This window comes from Panthera onca, chromosome A1 (genome assembly GCF_046562875.1).
Source record: "Panthera onca isolate mPanOnc1 chromosome A1, mPanOnc1 haplotype 2, whole genome shotgun sequence".
Lineage (NCBI taxonomy): Eukaryota > Metazoa > Chordata > Mammalia > Carnivora > Felidae > Panthera > Panthera onca.
In genome coordinates, this window is record NC_138339.1 from 10,898,669 (window position 1) to 10,915,782 (window position 17,114).

At 41.1% G+C, this 17,114-nt stretch overlaps 1 long non-coding RNA gene across 1 annotated transcript in view; it reads right to left on the minus strand.

Moving 5' to 3' along the window:
• Positions 1-4,514: 4,514 nt before the first annotated feature.
• LOC132680686 (uncharacterized) overlaps positions 4,515-17,114 on the minus strand; it is a 31,850-nt gene continuing 19,250 nt past the window's right edge. The window contains exons 3-5 of the long non-coding RNA XR_009610666.3: positions 11,495-11,578; positions 11,171-11,230; positions 4,515-4,645 (exon numbers count right to left, since the gene is read on the minus strand). This is a non-coding gene — a long non-coding RNA (uncharacterized LOC132680686). The remainder of the gene's footprint in view (positions 4,646-11,170; positions 11,231-11,494; positions 11,579-17,114) is intronic.

The window sequence follows — 17,114 nt, forward strand, 5'->3', positions numbered from 1 at the left end:
AATCTGAGAAAGAAGCCAATCATTTCTCTCTCCAGTGAGTGCTTTGTTTAGCTGGGGACCTATGATACCATTCTGAGCGCTCAAACAGGAGGCCAAATCTGCTGAGGGCTTTGGGAAGATTTATTTATTTTTTTAATTTTTTAAACGTTTATTTATTATTAAGAGACAGAGAGAGACAGAGCATGAGCATGGGAGGGGCAGAGAGAGGAGGAGACACAGAATCCAAAACAGGCTCCAGGCTCTGAGCTGTCAGCACAGAGCCCGACGCGGGGCTCAAACCCACAAACCGCGAGATCATGACCTGCGCCAAAGTCAGACACTTAACCAACTGAGGCACCCAGGCGCACATTATTCATGTTCTAGGTCCTATTGCCTTAGCTATTGAAATAATCAGTCTCCCGCTATGAAAACTGAGCAGAGTCCAAACATTATTTTGGATGGATTATTAGAACTGGAGGAGACGGTGTGGGACAAAAAAAATTATTAACATGTAAAACTAAACTTAGAAACACTTTTCAAAATATTAGTCTTCCAGACATTTGTAAGCATCTAGTTTATTGCCAACAGAGTAGGTTAAAACGAGTTAACTAATTAAAATTAAGGGGTTAAACAGTGGGCTTGTAAAAGGGTGCCATGATCAGTTCATTTTTCTTTCCCAGGTCGTCTGTTTTACTCAGGTTTGCTTGAGTCCAAGGCATCAGAGAAGCTCTTTTGCAGGAAAAGACTTAGCACCTGAGTGTGCCCCATCCTACCTCCCCAAGAACCTGTCCCTGACCATGGGTTATCAGCTTCCATCCTTCATGTCAAAGTGGGACTATTCTCCAGCTTCCAAGTCCGGGAAGGGGCCGCACTGCCTCCTAGTTAAGAATTATTCAGGCTGCAACACCAACAATGGGAGTTTTGGCTTTGTGCATTTTGGTGAAGACATTGTCCCTCGAGAGACCGGTAGTGTCACAGGTGAGTTCTGCAGGATCCAAGAAAATCCTGACCACCTCCTCTAGTGGAGTCTTTCCTGGACGAGAAACTCCTTTCAGTAAGTAACAGCAAACACCCCACCTTTCACTAAGCTATAAATGGAGTATCTTTCTCCTCCCTGCAGTAGTTGGGAAGCAACGATGGCCCAGACTAGCTGTGGACAGCCCCAGGGTGGCATTAAGTCCTGGGCTTGGGACCTGCCATAAGGAGAGGGAAGCACACAGAGCCTGGCAGGTGCAGCCAGGACAGTGGAACCTGTGCATTCCCTCCCAGAGATCCTAAAACCTGGCCCCACATGCATGTCCTTTTGACCCTTCATTTCGAGCCTACTGTAATAAAGCCTACGTTGGCAATCCAACGTAGCCAAGGTGTTTGAAAATGAAAGCCTACAGGGTGATCAGTTTACTACTCTAATTCTGCTAGACTGGATCAAACCCCACCTATGAAAAAGACCCTACAGAGTTCATCATGACTCCTCTACTATGGGAAAGACAATAGAAACTTCAGCTTGAGTTCTGTCCCAGTTAGTTCAGTTATTGCAAGGCTACAAGAACCTCATTACTGAGCAGCTCTGGGGCTTGCCGGGAGGCTTCCATATACTAATTACTGTCCACGTCTTTAAAGAAAGGAGCTTAGACATCTTGTCTAAGTTGCCAAAAATGACAGCACACGTACCTGAGTACAGGGAGAAGCTTGGAGAAGTTGACCTCCTGAGGTACGTTTAAATCAAGTTCTATCATTTTTAAGAAAACAATTTATTCTGAAGTCTTCTCCTAGACAAAGCTTTCTTTTGATCTCTGTACATCATTGCTTCTTTATTCTCTGTTGCACTTTTGAATTTTCATAGAATTCCCTTTGCCACACACTGTACCATATATAGTTATAAACTACAATGGAAAAAAAAATTAAAAAAAAAACTACAATGGAATTAGAAAAAATGAATAGTCATTGGGAGCCTGAGATCAGTGTTTTTCAAACTGATGCCCTACAGAAGAGCTTAGGCATTCCCCCAAAGAATAAAGCTTTTTATTTTTTTATTTTTTTATCAAACAATGACTGTTTGCATAGCCTGAAAAACCCACTCAGTGAACCTACCATATTTATATGTTAGAATCATGAATAATGTTTCACTTACTTTATTAAGTCTTCTGCTAAAAATTTTTTTAAAAATAAATTAAATTAAAAAAGGAAAACACAGCCACATCACCAAATCAGTAGACTGAGTATCAGTCAGTTTGAACACTAAGCTTCTTAAAAGAGAGAAACTTCTCTTTTATTTAACTCATTGCTTGTCTGGACTTAGAGACTATAAGTTTTTTAGAATGTGTCCTATTTCCAGGGTTTTTTTAAATTTTTATCTGTACCCCTTTTCACCCAATGACGTTGGAAAATTCTTGATCAGTCATTCTTCTCAAGGGAAGAAAAACCCATAAAAAGTATATCTTTAAGCTTAGTTTATTTTTACATAAAATAACCACTCATATCCCTAATACCCAAAGACACACAGCACTAATTCATAATTTGATAAATCCTCTTTCAAGTCTTTTCTCCTTGTGTTAGTCTCTACATTTTTCAAAACTTACAAATTTAGATTTCTCTCTGTCTTTGGCTGTGTTTTCTTACAGTGCCTAGTAAACTCTGGTAGTCTTCAACTTCTGCCCTTCAATCCCTTTTAATTTCAGTCAACATACCCTCTGGTTCATGTGATCAATATGCCTGGCTTTATCCCATCTATAAGCTGGTAAGTCCCAGATAAATGTCTTCTATTTACACAACTTTCCGATCATTAAATCCATTTTCTTTTTTCATTTCCTTACTGGGTAACTCCAACCGAATGTCTTTAAACTTAAGCATCCAAGCCTTCCCTTTCTTCCGTATTCTCCTAAGATTAGTTTGGTTCACGTAAAAGAACACCAAAGTTAAATGTGTCTTAAATAAAAATAAAACTAAAAATAACGTATTGCCTCCAGGATAGGACTGGCTGCCTGCAGAAGCCCCAGCAGTGATACAAAGTCTGACTGATCCTTGCCCCCTCTTTGTTGTACTAGTTCCTTTTTCTTTCCTTTTTTTTTTTAAATTGCAACTTCAGACTGATCTCCCCAACTCCCCAAACTATACGCTTCCCAAAGCATAGCCTTCTAGGTCCTAAACAGGCAGAAAAGAGTAAACAGACCGGGCAGCTTCTGTTCTCGTTATCTACCCAGGATCCTCAACAGAGCCCTCGGAGGCACGCAGGTGGACTGGCTTCGGTCACATGCTCGGCACTGAACCAATCACATTTGGCCAGAGGTGCAGTGGGCGGGGTCTCACTCTTCCCAGGGTCCCCGGGCGCCTCCCGCTGGACTGAGAGCAGAGGAAGGAGGAACAGAAGCTCGCAGGGAAATCCGAGCCGCTGCTGGAGTAGAGCAAGGGGATGCCAGGCATCAACAGACGCCGACTACCCCTCCTTTGGCTAAAGGCACTCACCCAGTTCCCAAACCTGACATCAGGCGGGCGAGACACCTATGTCTGCGGTGCTCGCAAAGGTCCACCAACACCGTCACTTCTCTCTCTGCAATCTAATTCACAGCCATCCTCTCCCTGCGTTCCCCCTGCTGCTCCCTCACACCCGGGCCTTCCCAGATCCCCACAATCGGTTCTTCCTGCCACTGCTCATTTAGCTACAACTTTAATGGAGCCGCCAGTGCTTCCTCTAAAATGTGCATGTGAGTCAGCGGCGTCACCGCTGGGTGGTTCCCACCGCCTCCCAGAGGCCTGCAACGCCCGCACTGGCCTGCAGGCTGCGGCCTCGCCCAGCCTCGCCGCACCGCCTCTGAATACGTCCTCCACTCAGACCCGGGCGACTGTGAGCTCCCGAAACAGCACACACCCTCCCTCGCCGCTGTTTTCTCCCTGCACTTTCTTTCATGCCCCCTCCCCGACTCTCATTTCCCACCACCAGTTGGGACCATCCAATGTCCACTGTGTAGAGGCTGCTTTTAGGCAACAGGCTTGAGCAGTGGACACGTGTTGAACAAGGCAAAAGGGCCCACGGCGACCACAGAGCTGAACGCAGACAGGCTCATTAAGCGACCCACCTCGAAACAGCCCTTGGCCGTGGCTGACCAACGGGCCGCTTATAACCCGGCACAGTTACCAAAAAAGGGGAAATGCCACTGGTCCCCATACCTTCTCACTGCACCCTATTTATGACTGTGCCCCCCCCCCCCATCACCACTGCCTCTGGCGCACAGTCTGTCCTCAGCGGTCTTGCCCGCGGATCCCTTGCAGTGTATTCAGTAAACTTCTGTCGCCTTTGTTCCACCCCAGGTGAATTCTTTCACCGCCTGCACCCCCCCACCGGATCTGGAGCCCCATACATTGTATCCATTTTCTACTGCCCTGGAAGAAATACCACAAACTCAATGGCTTTGAACCACACAACTGTATTATCTTCAGGTTCGGGAGGTCAGAAGTTTAAAATAGGTCTTATGGGGCTAAAATCAGCAGAACTGCATTCTTTCTGGAGGCCCGAAGGGAGAATCTGTTTCTTACCTTTTCCAGCTTCTAGAAGGTGCCCACATTCCTTGGCTTCTGGCCTCCTTCCATTTTTTAGAGCCCGCAACGGCATCACTTAGACCTCTGCTTCCACCACCATTATCACCTTGTATGACTCTCTTCTTCCTGTCACCTATAAACACCCTTGTGGTAATGTTGGACCCAACCACATAATCCAGGATAATCTCCCCGTCTCAATATCCTTCATTTAATCATTCACACAAAATCCATTTTGTCATATTAACTGACACTAACAGGGATGACGATGCAGACATTTCTGAGGGCGTGATGTTGCGTACCACACTCAGATATTCCTGAAGAACCAGCTTCGGCATGACTTGATTTTCGATCTGTGTTCTGGCCGTATGTCAGATCTGGCTGGCCCCTCTTAACTGGCCTCTCACCCTGCATCCTTCACTCTAGCACTTACCAGCCCCTCTGTTCCCCACGCAACTCTCGGAGGGGCCCCGTGCACAATGACTTTCATTTATTCACTTCTGAATGACAACGCCCCACTCTGTGTCTGAGGCAGTCAAGGAAGTTAATAAACATATGACAGTTCTGTATTTCTCTAACCATCAGCCTGAAAGTTCTCCACAGTTTTTCATCCCAAATGCCAACTAATCTCAATGTGTTGCATAGTGGCTCACAGTGAAATTATTTTACATTCAAATTGAATTTGGCAAAAGTTCACTTTACTTTCTGCCTCTCAAACAAACCAGTTTGATCTCTGAATTTGAGTATTATATACAATGACATGTAGTTCTTGGTCAACTAAGAAACAGAAACACTAAATCCTTAAAAAGACTTAGTGTTACTTCTTGCCTTGTAACAACAAAGTTCCATGTCACAACAAAATTCCAAGGGCTTCCCAGCAAAGAAGTTCTGGGAAAAACAACCAAAGAAACTGTGGAAAGTACCTAGCCACTCAGGAATGCGTGCATTAACACGAGTATGCCTTTATTTCCATACTCTATGTCCCACTGACCCAAACGCGCACTCTTCCGCCAGCTTTAGAGCTCTGTCTTGCCATGTGACGGTCACCGCTCAATTCTTGAAGCACACGTACATCAGGAGATGCAGTGGGAACCCTATCTGTATCCATGCAAATCCTAGGACTGGGTGGATAGCCCAAGTCCAGTCACTACCCTTCGGCACACTCTTTCACTGGAAGCTCTGACGCACTTTCACTCACAAGGTAGAAAATGGTCATAATTCACAGGACTATACTTGGAGCTCAGTCAAATAACAGGAGTCTTAATCTAGATGGTTATGAGTAAGAAGAAGTTGCTGTTCCTGGAGTTGACTAAGGAGGGGACCTGCCAAAAGTGTGTAAGGAAGCTGTGTATGTGGTCATCATGATACTCCATGGAAATAACATGTTTCACTGTAGGTTGAAAGAGTCAATGTGTCTAACAGTCAGGATGCTGCTGTACAGATTGTTCTAGTGCAAAACTATTATGGAGTCACTCTGGAGTCCACAAAAAAGGAAATGGTACAGTTGTGGGTAAATACAGTTGTGGGTAAAGTTGTTTTTGATTAATCTGCTTGGAATTACTCATTGCCATGGCATAACAACACCTGGAATTCTTGTCTCTTAACTATGATTACAATGCCTTGACATATGGTTGCCAGCTTTCTCTACGTTGCCTAATGTCTACTTCCATAGAAAACAGTAGATGAAGCAGCCTAGTCCTCATTTGCTCCATTCATCAAATTAGCCAATATGTCTAATGACGTGTGTGTGTGTGTGTGTGTGTGTGTGTGTTGTGTAGTGCTGTGGATCCAGCTTCTTGGCAATGAAACAGCACAGTAAAACCTTTGATGGTGAGCATAATTCATTCTGAGAACATGCTTGTAATCCAAAGCACTCGTATATCGAAGTGAATTTCGAGAGCCATTGGCTCAGTTGTGATCATGTGACATTCATTGTCATGTACTACTTGGATTGCAAGACATCGCTCGTTTATCAAGTCAAAATTTATTAGAAATGTTTCCTTGTCTTGTGGAACACTCTCAGAACAAGTTACTCACAATCTAAGGTTTTACTGTACTTTCTCTCATTACCCAGTATACTGACCTATATATATGCTGCCTATTTACCCTTCCATTTGGTTTCAATAGAATTGTAGGGGGAAAAACAGCATTTGTCTGAATAAGCTGTCATTATATAAATTACACAACACATACAGATAGCAATCAGTTAGAAGTGAACCACATAATTTTCAGGTATAACTAGCCCCTATAAATCTGTTTCCTTAAGTTCTTTGACTGTTAGCTGCTCACCAACGATATGACCTTCTTTTCTCACTTTTAAAGCATGTAGTATTTGTTGAGTTCCTGTCCATCCCAGTTACCTGCAGAAAACACTAATTGGATTGCTATTTTTACCCATGACTATCATTGTAGGAAACTGTAAACGGAGAAGAATTTTGTTTTGTTCCCCGGGGATGGAGTGTCATTTGTTGTTAGCTTCTGACAAAGCCAAACATAGTTTCACCATACGATCCAGCAATTAAACTCCTAGATATTTACTCAAATGAGTTCAAAACTTATGTCCACACAAAAACCTGAAGGTGAATGTTTATAGCAGCTTTATTCATAATCACCCAAAACCAGAATAAAACAAGGTGCTCTTTAACAGGTAAATTGATAAACAGACTCTGGTACATCAGTACAATGGAATATTATTCAGTGATCAAAAGCAATGATCTATGAGGCCATGAATAGACATGGATGAATCTTCAATGTATATTGCTAAATGAAATAATTCAGCCTGAAAAGGCTAATACCACCATATGATTCCAATTAGATGGCATTCTGGAAAAGGCAAAACTATGGAGATGGTAAAAAGATGAGTGATTTTCAGGGATTTAAGGGGATGGTGAGAGGGTTAAATGGATGAAGCGTAGGACATTTTTTAGGGTGGTGAAACTAGTCTGTAAAATACTATAAGGGCATATCCATGGTACTATGTATTTGTCAAAAACCCATAGACCTTTATCAGCACAAAGAATAAATCTTAATCATATGCAAATTTTTCAAGCATCAGTTAGGAGATTGGGGATCCCAGGATGGAATGCAAAATTTGACAAAACCGTCGAACTATATTACAAATGTATAAAACAACCTTACTGATCAGAGTGGGGGCAAAAGCACAGACCAATGTAATGATGGAAAAGTATTGAGCCTATAAGACTAAAAATAAAGGAAACTATACATAAACACTGCACTCTAATTGATAAAGTTTGTCTCCTTTGGCAGATACACATTCAAAAGTCTGCTATTTCTATACATGTATGATGGAATTGGAAAATTAAATGAATAAATGGCAGATGATGGAAGTCAGCTTTCTCACTGTCGGAGTGGAAGTTACAGATACACAAAGACAAGAGGCTAGTATGATACATGTGGTGATGAATTAGAGTCAGAAGCATTAGTATAAACTCATGTTTAGCTTAATAGAAACACAGATTGTTACACCTAAAAGTATTTCTAGAGATACATACATATACCAGTTAGTATATACACATATATTTCCCTAGAAGTAATGATATCCCAGTAACCATGAGCACACCTAATGCTCACATCTTGGTTTCTCATACAATTTTCCAATGAAAAGAACCAGGGTTTTTGAAAGAAATGACTGATGCTAGTACTGGAGTAGAAATACACATGGTGAGACTGAAGTGTCTTCTGGTCTTAGAAAGTAGGGGCAGTGCTAGAAGAAAGAGGAGGTGGAGGAAGAGGCGGAGACAAAACAAAGAAGAGGAAACAAACAAACAAACAAAATACATGGCATACAATGATGGGGTATGCAAAGGGGCATAGGAGCCAACATAAAAGCTCCCAGTGGCCAAAGCAGGTAAAATTCAAGTAACAAAATAAATGAAAACAGATTTTGCACAGCAAAAGAAACAATAAAAAAAAGTGTAAATTCAACCTACAGAATGGGAGAAATATAATTGCAAACCATATATCGGATAAGAGGTTAAATATCCAAAATATATAAAGAACGCATACAACCCAATAACAACAACAACCCACAAATAATCCAACTAAAAAGTGGGCTAAGAAGAACTAAATACACATTTTCTTTTCCCCAAAGAAGACATCCAAATGGTCATCAGGTGCAGCCACTGTGGATGGAAAACTGTATGTTCCTCAGAAAATGAAATTACTATATGATCCAACAATCCCACTCCTGGGTGTATTACCTAAAGGAAATTAAAACACAATACTGAAAAGACACATGCACTCCCATGTTTATTGTAGCATTATTCACAGTAGCCAAGATAGAGAAACAACCAAAGTGTGCATCAACAGATGAGTGGATAAAGAATATATGGTGTATATATACGCAATGGACTATTATTTACCCATGAGAAAGAAGAAAATCCTGCCATTGCAACAACATGGATGGACCTTGAGGGCATTATGCTAAGTGAGAAAAGTCAGAAAGAGTGATACAAATGTTGTTATGATATCAATGTGGAATCTAAAAAAGCTGAACTAATTAAAAAAGAGAATAGAATGATGTTTACAGAGGCTGTGGGGTGGAGGGATTAGGGAGATGTTTTTTAAGAATACAAACTTGCAACCAATAGAAAAATAAGTCCTAGAGATCTAACGCACAGCGTGGTGATTATAATCAACAATACTGTATTATAAACATCAAAAGTGCTAAAACAATAGATCTTAATTGCTTGCACAACAAAAAAATAATATTTATATGATGTGATGGTGCTTTTAGCTAGTGCTAAGTTGGTAATCATAATATACAAACATATCAAAGCAACACATTGTATACCATAAACTTATATACTATGTCAACATATCTCAATAAAATAAATATTAAAAATACTATATATAACCCTTCCAAATAAAATAAATATCTATGAGTCCATATTTATTTAAATAAATGATTGAATAAGCAAATACAATAGAATAGACAAATCTATGCAAAAAATTTTAAAATAATCTACGGAGATACTCCAACTTCAAGACTTGGAACATAACTCCCCACTCCTTAAGGGTGACCTTCACATGGTGGCTTCTTTCCAAAGAGTATATGTAGTATGGAAATGGAGGAAAAAGTAAATTTACAGTGGAGAAGCCTAAAAAATGCCACCTTTGTCAGATAACCAAAGTAAACATCAACAGTGATAAATGGGATGAATACACACTTGAGAATACATGCTCTTGATATATGATGTGATAGAAAAAGGCACTTCACTTCTGAGGTCTTCTCAAAAAACAAACCAACAAAACATACCCAAACTAATAAAACAGACAAATCTCAATAATGGAACATCTTACGAGATGCCTGGCCACTACTTCTCAACCTCATCAAGGCCATCGAAACTAGATAAAGCCTGAAAAACTGTCATAAGCAAGAGAAGCCTAAGAAAACATAGCAACTAAATGTAATATATTTTAGAGGGGATCCTAGAATGGAAAATGGGCATTAGAGTAAAAACTAAGGAAATATAAATAAAGTAATAACTTTCAGTTGAGAATGATGTATCATATTAGTTCATTAATTGTAACAAATGTACCTTTCTGATCTGTTAGTAATAGAATTTAAGTGTGGGTATGTGGGAATTCTCCATACTCTCTTTGAATTTTTCTGTAAAATGAAAACCGTTTAAAACATAAAGTTTATTTTTTAAAATATTAGCATTAAAATTGATAAAAAAATATTTTTTATTCCCCATTTTATCCTAATCTTTCTCAACTGGTTCAAATTCAGGCATTTTATTTACCACCACCCTCTCCCCGTCATCTCTACAGTGGAATCTATTTTCATCTGTGATACTCATGGTTGAGATAAAGGTGGGTTTCTTTTCTTTTCTTTTTCTTTAAGTTTATTTAAGTAATCTCTACACCTAATTTGGGACTTGAACTCACAACCCCAAGTTCAAGAACTGCGTGCTCCACCCACTGAGCCAGCCAGGTGCCCCAAAGGTGGGGTTTCTAAGAACCAGTCTGAGAGGTACCCATTGCAGTGATGTCCCACAGAACTCAAGAAAGTGAACACGCTTTTGTGGGCAAAGATAAGTCAGAAACATCATTAAAAAAGAGTTTATGGAGTATTTGTGACACTATTTGCATTCTCAACCACTTGGAGCATTAGCAGGTTAATAATTTCTGGTCTTCAAACATGACAAATTAAAATGGAATGTGCAGAAGTATGATTCAAGCCTATATAAGATCAGAAGTTTGGTTTCCTTAGAACATTTCAGTTCATTTTCTACACCTGTGTTTCATTTTAAGGGACTGGACAAAATGCTGAAATTTTAATCACCAGGTAGTTTTGATACAATGCAAATATTTATGATAATACAGCTTATTTACTAGATATCCAAAAGACTTAAAAAGAAATGTTCCAACAGATTTCTATTATCTAGTTGATGTTAATATCTACAATTTCTTGTATTTCATTACAGTTGATGTGTCTGTGCTAATACTTCACGTTTATGAATGATAATACATGTAGGGTGGCAAACACTGTTTAAGTCACTTGAGGCTGAGTTTGTGGTTGATGCCTTGAGGTTCTTGTATCATTGTAAGTTATATAAGAGCTCTTCCTCAGCCGCAGTGGAGAGAACATTCTGTAAAATTCTCCTGGCTATTTTCTTAATATCATTGGACTTACCTTTTATTTGCAAGATGTCTATTATTACATCTGTCATGTGTCTTCCTTGATTTGGTTGGTCTATATTTTGAAAGAAAGAAAGTTCATTAAAACATTTAAATAACATATTCTAAACTAGAAAAACTACATCATTTTCTCTCAGATCTAGAGAATAGCACACTTGCTGTTTGATTTTTTGCTTCAAAAGACTTTTTCATTACTATGGACAGCTATGTGTCAGTTAAAACATTTGTCAAGAATCACTGATAAAGAATCATCTAAGCCACGGACTGAATGCAGATTGATTCTTTATGTAGCCACGTACAGAGCAATTATAGCCCCTACCCTGATTATTCAGCCACTTCATTTAGCAAACATCTGAGCAGCTCCTTTATACTGTGGGTGTATCAGAGAGAAATCAGTTAATTCCTGTAAAGGGGCAGAGAACAAATATTTCAGACTTCGGCGAGGCTTAAATAATCTGTCACGTTTACTCAACTCTCTTGAAGCATGAAAGCAGCTACAGAAAATAAATAAATGAATGAGCGTGGTATGTTCCAATAAAACTTTATTTATACACAGGTATCAAGTACATCAAGTCAGATTTGGCCAGTGGACTGCAGTTTGCCAGCCAGTATCATAAACAGGGAGAGTGGGAGAGAGAATGGAGATGGCAGAGACTGGTCACTCTGAGGTCTAGAATGTTTTTTTGCTTCCTTCTCTGACTGATTTCTTCTCATTTTACAAGCCCAGCTCATACGTCCTTCTGTCATGAAGTCATTCTCAGCTTCACCATATACAATTAATTCTCTCTTTCTTGCACTAGGCTATTATGGCTATTAGTTTCCAAATCTACCATTGTTTACTACCCACTGAGTTCCTTGAGAAGGGGCCACCTCTGTCGTCCAGCTAAATGTGTACTGTGCACAAAGTGGCCCGTTCCCTTGGAGTTAACTAAGCAACACATGGCATTCCTCCTTGGAGAAGGAAAAATACCTCCTCCATCGCGGTATCTTTGTACATAGCAGAATGCCATTATCTAATTAAAGAATAAAAAAATAAAAAATTAAGTGATGAGAAAAACATATGTAGGGCAACAATGTGCTGCACGAACTCAGAGGAAGTCCTCATTCAAATGGAAGAACAAGAGAAAGTTGCATAGGAAGCTGGTATTGACATGCGGTATGTAAAGGAGGAAAGAGCACCTATTCGAGACCCTGTGTGTGACAAGCGGCCTCCAGCATAACCCACGATGATCCCCACCTCCTGGTTTTTATGCCCCGTGCAAGCCCTTCCTCTTGTTTATTGGCAGGACATAATTACTCACTTCCATTGAGTAAAACACAACAAACGTGATGAGATTTCTCTTCCACGTTTAGCTTACAAGAATACTGTGCCTTTCATCTCACTCCCTGTCTCCCTTGGTCACTCTGGGAGAAGTTAGCTGACACATTGGGAGCTGTGGGAAGACCACAGCTCCGGTTGACCCTTTGATGCAGACTCATCAGGGGATCTGAGCTCCCAGCTGAGTTGTGGCTGGATTTATGACTCATAGAAACCGTGAGATTAAAAAAAAAAGTATGCATTGTTTCAAACTGCTAAATTTTGACCGAATGTGTTATAGCACAATAGTTAACTACCGTAATTGTGTTGAGTGTTTTAAGTACACTTCTCATTCAATCTTCACAATAAACCTACAGAGTACATGTTACTGACAACTTTCCTGATAAGAAAATAAAGCCTCATTGAATGTGTAGATAGCTTTGGGTAGTATTGACATTTTGACAATATTTATTCTTCCAATCCATGAGCACGGAATGTTTTTCCATTTCTTTATATCTTCTTCAATTTCCTTCATAAGCTTTCTATAGTTTTCAGCATACAGATCTTTTACATCTTTGGTTAGATTTATTCCTAGGTATTTTATGCTTCTTGGTGCAATTGTGAATGGGATCAGTTTCTTTATTTGCCTTTCTGTTGCTTCATTGTTAGTGTATAAGAATGCAACTGATTTCTGTACATTGATTTTGATCCTGCAACTTTGCTGAATTCATGTATCAGTTCTAGCAGACTTTTGGTGGAGTCTATCGGATTTTCCATGTATAATATCATGTCATCTGCAAAAAGTGAAAGCTTGACTTTATCTTTGCCAGTTTTGATGCCTTTGATTTCCTTTTGTTGTCTGATTGCTGATGCTAGAACTTCCAACACTATGTTAACCTATGACCCAGCAATAGCACTGCTAGGAATTTACCCAAGGGATACAGGAGTACTGATGCATAGGAGCACTTGTACCCCATAGCAGCACTCTCAACAATAGCCAAATTATGGAAAGAGCCTAAATGTCCATCAACTGATGAATGGATAAAGAAATTGTGGTTTATATACACAATGGAGTACTACGTGGCAATGAGAAAGAACGAAATATGGCCCTTTGTAGCAACGTGGATGGAACTGGAGAGTGTGATGCTAAGTGAAATAAGCCATACAAAGAAAGACAGATACCATATGGTTTCACTCTTATGTGGATCCTGAGAAACTTAACAGAAACCCATGGGGGAGGGGAAGGAAAAAAAAAAAAGAGGTTAGAGTGGGAGAGAGCCAAAGCATAAGAGACTCTTAAAAACTGAGAACAAACTGAGGGTTGATGGGGGGTGGGAGGAAGGGGAGGGTGGGTGATGGGTATTGAGGAGGGCACCTTTTGGGATGAGCACTGGGTGTTGTATGGAAACCAATTTGACAATAAATTTCATATATTGGAAAAAATAAAAATAAAAAAATAAAATAAAATAAAATAAATAAAAGAAAAAAGAAAAAAGAAAAAAAGAAAAGAAAGCCTCAGCAGATTATGTAACCTATCCAAAAGTTCATAGTGAGTAGCAAAAGTGGCATTCAAATGTTTGCTGAAAAAGCTCGAGCTAAACAAAAGATAAAACTGAAGAAAGAGAGTGCTCTGAAACCACCGTGCAAGCTCTGTCCTATTGCAGCAGACCCTGAGAAAACAGGTGATCTTAGCCAGTTCACTACACGAGGAAGGCTCGCGGTGTTTCATCATAAAAGCAACTTTTTTCCCTTTCTTGGCGGTCGGGGTGTGGGGGCTCGTACTGTGTCCTTATACCTGCTCAGCAGGGCTGTCCTTCTGCTACAGAAAGACAACTCTGCCAAGTCTCATACATTTTTGGCCAGCTCCTGGGTAATAAAAACACCTACTTTGTCCAGACACAATCTTAACTTAGTGATGCAAAATCTCCAGTGTAATATCGATCAACCCTTCCGCCTTCATCCAGAAGTAATGCCTTGCCCTTCTCCCCAGCTGCCAGTGGACTGCCTGGTGCCTGAGGCCAGCATGCACCTGACGTTTCTCTCTATCCCATGGGCCGCAGCCCCCACCAATAGCTGATGTCTCTATTCCTGCCAGGGTTGAGGGGGTTGGGGTGTGAAGAAAGGCTTGATGACTGGAAGAATCCATTCTTGTCTAAGCACTGTTGTGAGGTAGCCCAGTCATTGCTGGACCTAACAGCTACTTAAAGTTGATTTCCTCTCAGAGCACTTTCTCCAGTCTCCCATGGGCCCTTCTACCTACAAAATCTATGTCAGGAGCTAGACTTCACCTTTTGTCAGCCTCCCTCTCTCAAGTCAGATCTATCCCTGGCAATCATCTCACACCATTTTACTTGACCCCAAGCAGGAACCTAACACCTGCTCCCTCAGTCAGACCCCCTTTTGAACCATGCCAGGCTAACACTCCGGCTCAGAGGGGCAGTGGCAGCCACACTCAGCCCTCTATTCTGCAGTGACAGGCTGCTTTAGCTTCCTTGCACGGGAGTAACCGTCCTGCTGTGTTCTCCAACTACAACAGAACTGAGGCCTCTTAGGGGCCCCACAGAAGCTTCATTCTTTAATCTTGAAGACATCCCCATCCCCACCTACTGCAGGAAAGTGGGGCCCATGGCACAGCTCCCATCTTCAGAATCAGCCCCAACCTCCATCTCTGAACTCATCAAAATCTCCCTTATGAGTGGAGGATTTCAGAGCTATGAAGCTGATTCTCTGTTATTTCCCTTGAAAATCTGTTCATGGCCTAAAAACTCTTGCTGCTGAAACTTCCATTTGAACATCAAGTTACAGCATGAACAGAGTCTTGCTTAGGGGGGTTCATCTGGTGTGTGTAGGCGAGATTGAGTGTGAAGGCACTGAAGGAGAGAAACTTAATAAGCAGTGATTGAGTAATCTACACTATAGACAAGTGAAATATGAACCGGGGCAGTTGTTGTGGGAATGAAAATGGGAAGATTGTCTCAAGATGCCTGGCAGAGATAGAGCAACAGGAACCAAAAGAATGGAAACAGAAAAAGGGGCTTGAGAGCTGGAAGGAAAGTCTGATCAATGACAGAAGCCAGAATTCAGAAGGAGTGCTTTTGAAGGGAAATGGGATGATCAAGCATGGGGCCCTTTAGGCATCATTCCCATACCAGCCAGAAATGAGCAGCAGGGAATTGCAAAATGGGCTTCAGAATTCAGAACGAAAGCCCAGTATCATCTGCAGACAGGCAAGCACTGAACCCACAGTAGTCGTAAGATTGACATTAAAAGTATGTAACAGTAGAAAATGACAGAGAAAAAGAGGAAAATCTCCCCCATACAGATGGTAAGAACATTCAGGAAAGTGGAAACACAGGAAAAGACAGATCTTTGATGAGAGTCAAAAGATGAAGACAGGATAAGAAAGAAAGTACTAAATATGGCCTCAGGAAGACGTCCATCAGCAGAGATGTTTCCTGGAGTTGCTGAAACTAAGCCCACATCTCAGGAGTTGGAAACTGAAACCAGTTAAGAAGTGGAGGCAATGAGCATAGAATAATTTGGGGGAATTTGTGAACAAGAGGAGACCTCTCTAGGGAACATTTTGAATTTTTTTTATTTTCATTTTTGAGAGAGAGAGAGAGAGAGAGAGAGAGAGCATGAGCAGGGGAGGGAGGGAAAATCCCAAGCAGGCTCCACACTCAGCATGGAGCCCAACATGGGGCTCGATTCCACGATCCTGACCTGAGCTGAAATCAAGAGTCGGAACTCAACCCACTGAGCCACTCAGGCACGCCTTGGGGACTTAAAATCGATGCAATTGGACATGTTTGTAGGAAGAGGAGGAAGAGCCAGTGAACAGAAAGTGATTCAAAGAAGCATAAGCTAAGGGAGTCACCAGGGAATCAGAGTCCCCAGAGACATGCAGGAGACAGGACAGGCACAGGAAAATGACACATAAGCACTTCTCTTACACCTCTCCTAAAGGAAAGGAAAGAGAATATGACAGAAAGCCTCAGGTGCAGGAGGGGAACGTTGGGAGACACCAAATTAGAGGGTTTTAAGCTCGCAATAAAGTAGAAAAAGTGAGGTCATTTTAAGAAGACAGGGTAGGGGGTGGTTTCTTGCAAACAGCAAAAAGTTTTGAAGCGATCACTATGTGGGATGGAATTTTTTTGAATTTTTTTAATGTTTATTCATTTTTGAGAGAGAGAGAGAGAGAGAGAGAGAAAGCATGAGTCGGGGAGGGGCAGAGAGAGAGAGAGGGGGAGACACAGAATTCGAAGCAGACTCCAGGCTCTGAGCTGTCAGTACAGAACCCAATGCAGGGCTTGAAACCACAGACTGAGATCATGACCTGAGCCAAAGTTGGCTGCTTAACCGACTGAGCCACCCGGGAGCCCCATATGTGGGATGGAATTTTTAAGAGAATCAATTAGACATTGAGAAAGAATTGCTATTCCAAATGGAGGGTTTAACTGAAACCAAACTCTTCCTCACCACTCACTCCATTATTAATGTCATTTTTCTTCCAGGTCAACTAATTGGCATTGGGTTGTGACTTCCTCCAGAAGCACTTGCCAATCCAAGATCAGAGAAACAAGATAGTACCCTGGGCAGGCCCTTGGCAAAGCAGTTGTTGATGTAGGTCAGGGTGGGGAGA